Source organism: Labeo rohita, chromosome 7 (genome assembly GCF_022985175.1).
Source record: "Labeo rohita strain BAU-BD-2019 chromosome 7, IGBB_LRoh.1.0, whole genome shotgun sequence".
Classification (NCBI taxonomy): Eukaryota; Metazoa; Chordata; class Actinopteri; order Cypriniformes; family Cyprinidae; genus Labeo; species Labeo rohita.
Genome location: NC_066875.1, coordinates 2,516,161 through 2,522,243, shown reverse-complemented (window position 1 = coordinate 2,522,243; position 6,083 = coordinate 2,516,161).

The window sequence follows — 6,083 nt, the reverse complement described above, 5'->3', positions numbered from 1 at the left end:
TTCACAGCATGTGCGTAAGGCACATTTAGTTTGTTCATACCTCGTTTTAATGCGATGAATCCAAATGATTATAAATGAGAGCTTAATTTGCATAAAACACGCCCAGTTCATTTCCATATAAGGGCATTTTGCGCAGTCTCTCCAGATTGCATTTGAGAGCTGGTGCTGCAAGATCAGTGTTGCCAAGGCTGCAGGTTGTTTTTGATGTCTGCGGGTTGAAGCGACCCCAAAACGTCATATTTAGCCCCTGAAATAGGAATTTACCAAGTGAACCCTGACAAAAAACAAGAACAAAAAAACTTGTATTTTACCCCCAGAATGCAATTTTTAATGGAGGACCCCCTTCAAAATGTGATTTTGGGCTAGTTTTGAGTAGCAGTTGGGTGGGTTTTGTTGTAAAAACCTGGCAACAAGATTTTCAAGTAAAGTGTGCTATTCTAAGCCCCACCTTTTTTATAATGTAAGAGCAGCGCGTCATTTGTAACTTGAATGTGCTCAGCTTCTGGTCTCATTCACTTCCAATTATATTATATAGTTAAACAGTTGGAAAGATGTACTCTAGGCTGCATGTAATTCACAGAATGATTTCCACATCAAACTAAGTTTGTTTTTAATTCTCGTAAACAGGTAAAACATGTTGAAGGGCCACTTAGTTATTCAATTTTGAATAATATGAATATGAATATGAATTAATAATTATATTTACACACTGTATATTTCTAATGTCACCGGATGACCATTTTGTTTAAATATATGTGCCTAATGCTTTTAGTTTTTTTGTTGGTGGTGGTGGTGATTTTTTTTCCCCTTTTAAAATACATAAATTGAACTAATTTTTACCGCATGTCCACCCATTAAAAAAAAAAAATTCTTAAAAAGAAAAATTACTAATTGGTGCAACTACTAATCTACAACATTGGCACAACAATGACTATAAATGACAACATCACGAAGCAATTTCATTTTTCCAGTTGTCACAACATTATTAGTTTGGTTGACAAAGTGAACATCTGGTCATATTGTTTTTTGTTGTTGTTGTTGTTGTTGTTGTTTTTGCTGTATTTATAAAATATTTATTTATTTATTAGTGCTTTTTAATTTCATTTAATTAATTTTAGTTTGTATTCCTCAATCACAGCTGTTGAAATAGCCTTTGAATTAGGTTGGGCAAAATAAATAAAAAAGACAAATTGCCATCTGATTACCAACACAATTACCAATCAACAGCTATTGATCCACAACAAGGCCACAACTGTTATCTTGTATCTTGGTGGCAAGTTTTGCATTGACAATATTGTCTTCAGAACATCAAACCATTGACTTCATCTTTAATAATAGACTGAGGTTTGTACTTGCTTCTGATTATTACAGTGTTAAATTAAACAGCATAAATATTTCACTCAAGATCAAAAGATCGTTAGATCCTCCTGTTTTAAATGGTTGGACATGTTTGTTTTTGTACATCTGAGGTTTCTCCGTTCCATACTAATGTTCTTCACATCTCATGGCATTCGTAGAAGCTCTGAAAGTTTCTCTTGATGAAGCAGCAACGTTTGACTGTCACGACTCAAAGACTCCAGCAGGATTTCAGGCTCCCCAAGAGACCACAGAAAGTTTGCATGCATATTTAGCAGCAACTTCTTTCTTACAAATTTCTGAAAATGTCTCAAGTTTTCAGTTTTGCCTTTTCAGAGCGTCACAGATAAAAACCTCAAAGATCTGTTCACACCTGTGAAAGGCTTCTCTGCAGGTCTAAAAATGCCTTGAGAAAAAGGTTTCAGAGCGACAGCAGCTCTTAAACGTCGGTCTTGACTGTATAAGAGTGTTTTGATGGTGCAGAGACTCACACACACTCTACACTACAGTACATGAACTGTCTAAAAATAAAGACCCACACACACATCACACATCTCTCACTTCTTCTCTAAACGTGCACACACACACACACACACACATCAGATCATGGAAACCTGCCCTCTGAGACTCTAAACTAGATAAATGTGTGAATCTCTCAAGGAGAAATTGTCCAGGTTCATTTTCACCCCTAAAATTGAAAGAACAAGTAAATTATATTTCTTTACATTTTAGATTTCAGATTATTAATTGTGTATGTTGTTTTTATGACATTTTCCTCCAAATCCTCATTGCCAAAATTCAAAAATTCAGATTTAGGTTTTTTACTGTAAATTATTGCTGACTTATTTTCACTTCCAAAAACTGTACATTTAGCAGTATTTTACTATAAAATTACATCAAATGTCCTGTCAGACCGTATATAGCAAGGGAACCATTGTTAACCAGTTAACAGGTTTTACTATGGTATTTTTAAATAGTATTTTACTGTTGATTTTCTAGGGCTTTGTTTTCTCAATGAAAACTTCTTATTTCTTCCTTTGTATTTTTTCTTTTTATTTTCTTGAAATATGAGCTGGACGAGTTCTTGACAGGTTCACCCGACACCCCATTGGTTTTCCTATGGCCTGTGTGAGTCTGGGGGGCGATTTATTCTCCTCTGCAAATGGGCCAGAAGGCAGTTATGGCTGAACAGTAATATCGATATGCGGTCAGTACCGCCAACACAAGCAGACTGATAAATATGACAACATGTTAAAACGGACAAACTCCATTTAAATGAACACACGAGGTCAATACTGAGATGAACAAAAAGCCAGACTCGCACAAATATCATCACGCCGTCGTCAATAAGACCATCCGGATGGTGTGCACAGACGGATAATGCTGTCCTGAGTCTGTGAAAGGTTTTAAAGCTACTAAAACAAGCTACAAATACTCTTATGAAATATTTATAAGCTTTTCGTGCATTTTTGTATTATTGTATTTTTTAAATATGTAACATCAAAATCATGTTATGTTTAACATTCCATTATAATAAAATGTTTTGTTCTGCCTATTATTGGGTCATGTTATCGGTATTATTTTTTAACGTAAGAGTGGGCGCGCCATTTTTAATTTGAACGAGCGGGACTTCCGGTGTCATTGCTTCCAGTTATTTTAGCTACACGAAAACAGTCTGTTGTGGTGCTTGATGCTGCAAGCTGGTATTTGTTATCATATGATTTTAATGTATTGTCATAATCAAATTGTTTTAGTGTTTACTGAATTTATTAGTCTTATAGTTATTAAAAACGAAAGTCTCGCACATCTTTTTTTATTTTGATTGTCACATACGTTACCATGGCTTCAGAAGAATAGCCCAGAGGTTGTATAAACTGCTTTATGGCATTTAATGGTGCTTCATTTTACCCTTTTAAAGTCTGAAAGCATGTACATCCTGCTAAAATCTAATTTTGTGCTTTACAGAGAACAAAAAGTCATACGGGTTTGCAACAGCTTGAGGGTGAGTAAATGATGAATTTGCATTTGGGTGAATTATGTGAAGGTAAATAATTTTGGAATCTCTCACATGTTCCATTTTTGCTAGAACACTCACATATGTGATCCGTCAGCACTGTCAGACACACACATCACACGCCACTAAAATTACAGCCAAACTGAACTGTCAAGCCACCGTCTGTGAAGTAAGTGCTTTTTTAATAAAAATGATTTTATGTCTATTACAGCCTTGTACAAATGTCAGTCGTTTGTTCAATTAGTGTTGCACTCGGGCTGTTCGGAAGAGTTTAAAGTGTCAACGACTCAGACAGCCAGTGTAAAATTAGACAGCAAAATGCATATGTTTGTTTGGTAGAGCTGAAGTTTTGATTTTGTTAGGTGTTAGTTTGTGATATAATGAGTGCTGTTGGTGGATCAGTTAGACAGCAGTTACTGTATGTTTTCAGCCTCAAGCTGTATCTGTTCTCCGTTTGATCACCAAATAAAATCTTTAAAAATGTCCTCATATACAGTACACTGATGTACAGCTAAACCTCAAATAACTGACTATAACACTGTTTTGAAAAGTAGTAAGGATCCACACAAATTCCCAGTTGGCCATTGCAGTGAACTTTGCAGTGTGATGTAGTGTTTTGTGTATATAACCAATATAATAATATAACCTAATATATATAATATTAAATATATAATATAACCTAACCTAAAAAATAATCCCTGCAATATCAAATGTTTATTTGAATTCATTTCTTCTCATTTTAATTCAGTTCAGTTGTTCACCCAACATTTCTGCATGACCAATGCAGGACAGCATCCTAGTGACCTCACTGTTGAAAAATATGTAAAAAAAAATCTGACAGTGACTTGAATAGACACCACATGAAGTCAAATTCTGAATTAAAATTCCTTTTGATATTTTTGCAGGGCATGAAGTCAAAAATGTGAGGGTGGCGTAACTGTCCTGAGATTTTAATGAAGAACAGCCATTAAAAAGACATTAAAAAGACTTAAGAAGTTCTTGGGGGAAAATATATGAAATAGTTTTGAAGAAGTATGCAGTAGTATTATTATTTCTTGAAAATGAGCAATGGTGTGTTTTTCCTTCTTTCTTTCTTTTTTACTTTTTCTTTCTTTTTTTTTTTTTTTTTTTTTTTTTTTGTTGATGTTTTTAATATTTGAATATTTGAATATTTGAAAAAAAAAAAAAAAAAAAAATGTTTGAACACAGGTTCAAGGTTTGGCTAGTTAGCATGGTGCATTTTGCTTCTTCCAGTATTAAAATATTTTACATTCACTGGTGTACTGTACTGTTGTTTTTGTTCATATTTTGAGTTAGATTGCATTGCTTTATTTTCTGTTTTCATTCACATTTATTTAAATTTAGTTCAAGTTTTAATAATTGTGTTGAATGTTTTAGTCTAATTTATTTATTTATTGACATCCAAAAGGTTACAGAATAGTTTAGCATGCTAAATATTTTCTTCAAACACTTGATTATTATAGTATAGTAGATGCTTCACGACTGACAGATGTTTTGTTTTCATTAGCAGTTCCATTCATCTCAATAGCAGTTTCTTGGCTGGAGCTGTCACACCCCTGTGGACTGTTTATGTTGATTTCTCCCTTTTGTGCCCATATTTGGACGTTCCTGTTTTCTGTCCTCCTTTAGTCATCATTAGTTAACCTTGTATCACCTGTGCCTTAATTGTTCATCGTTATCACCTGTCTTTATAAGTTGCATTCAGTTCTGTGTTTGTCGTCCGTTCTCGTCTACGTCTATGTGAATGTTAATATCAATGTGTATGCTACCCAGCCTGTGGATTTACCTGTTTGGAAACTATCTGTGGATTATAATAAAGACTTTATCTTGAACTGTCATCTTCGTTCGGCCATTCCTTCCACGTTACGTGACAGGAGCATGCATCCTTTGACCTGGACACTGACATCTTTACTTATGCACTTTTTTATTTATATATACACTGACCAAAATTATAAACGCAACACTTTTGTTTTTGCCCCCATTTTTCATGAGCTGAACTCAAAGATCTAAGACTTTTTCTATGTATGTATCTATTTCTCTCAATATTGTTCACAAATCTGTCTAAATCTGTGTTAGTGAGCACTTCTCCTTTGCCGAGATAATCCATCCACCTCACAGGTGTGGCATATCAAGATGCTGATTAGACAGCATGATTATTACACAGGTGTGCTTTAGGCTGGTCACAATAAAAGCCCACTCTAAAATGTGCGGGTTTACTGTATTGGGGGTGGGAGGGTCCTCACGCACTGCAACGCATCTCCTTCACATAGAGTTGATCATGTTGTTGATTGTGGCCTGTGGAGTGTTGGTCCACTCATCTTCAATGGCTGTGCGAAGTTGCTGGATATTGGAAGGAACTGGAACACGCTGTCGTATGCGTCGATTCAAAGCATCCCAAACTTGCTCAATGGGTGACATGTCCAGTGAGTTTGCTGGCCATGCAAGAACTGGGATGTTTTCAGCTGCCAGGAATTGTGTACAGATCCTTGTAACATGGCACCGTGCATTATCGTGCTGCAACATGAGGTGATGGTCGTGGATGAATGGCACAACAATGGGCCTCAGTATCTCATCACAGTATCTCTGTGCATTCAAAATGCCATCAATAAAATGCACCTGTGTTCGTTGTCCATAACATACACCTGTCCGTACTATAACCCCACCGCCACCATGGGCCACTCGATCCACAGCG